This window comes from Aptenodytes forsteri, unplaced genomic scaffold, assembly GCF_000699145.1.
Source record: "Aptenodytes forsteri isolate BGI_AS27 unplaced genomic scaffold, ASM69914v1 Scaffold54, whole genome shotgun sequence".
In the NCBI taxonomy this organism is placed as follows: Eukaryota; Metazoa; Chordata; class Aves; order Sphenisciformes; family Spheniscidae; genus Aptenodytes; species Aptenodytes forsteri.
Genome location: NW_008796044.1, coordinates 12526085 through 12526960, shown reverse-complemented (window position 1 = coordinate 12526960; position 876 = coordinate 12526085).

Below are 876 nucleotides of genomic sequence, written 5' to 3'. Positions count from 1 at the left end.
CTGGGTGAAAAATGACACCCAGAAGCACAGCAACACAAGAAGGGCAATGCCGCAAATGCAATGAGGTGGGTGAGAAAAGCAAATGCCTTCTGTTGGAAACACCGGGGGGGAAAAGCAAAGATAATTTTGAGGCAGGGGAAACAAAAGAATTTTTAAAGCCCATCCCTTCGGGTTTGCCCAGTTCTTACTGGTGCCGCAGTTAGAGGCAGTTCACGACTCTCACAGTTCAGCTGGAGCTGGGCTGAGGACCTTGTGAAGAAACCAGAAGTGAACTCCTGCTGCTGGGAGGACATCTTCATGGATGGCAATGCACCGAATTGCACCTCACCAGCCACTCGTCCTCTTCCAGCAGGTCACTGGGATGTCCTGCAGAGCCAGGCTGTCTGTGGTGCAGGAAAGTTCCTTTTCCAAGTGCCACCCTTTCCTGTTTGCATTGCAAACTGAGCATTTCCTTGTCTGAAAACGGCCTCACAGCCTCAGTGTCTGGCATATTGCTTCCTGTGGGAATTATTGTGACCACGTGTCCTGGTTTCGGCTGGGATAGAGTTAATTTTCTTCCTAGCAGCTGGCACAGTGCTGTGGTTTGGGTTTAGTATGAGAACAATGTTGATAACGCACCGATGTTTTAGTTGTTGCTAAGCAGTGCTTACACTAGTCAAGGACTTTTCAGCTTCTCATGCCCTGCCAGCGGGAAGCTGGGAGGGGGCACAGCCAGGACAGCTGACCCAAACTGGCCAAAGGGCTATTCCATACCATACAATGTCATGCTCAGTATATCAAATGGGGGGAGTTGGCTGGGGGGCGGCAACCGCTGCTCGGGGACTGGCTGGGCATCGGTCAGTGGGTGGTGAGCAACTGCATTGTGCATCACTCATT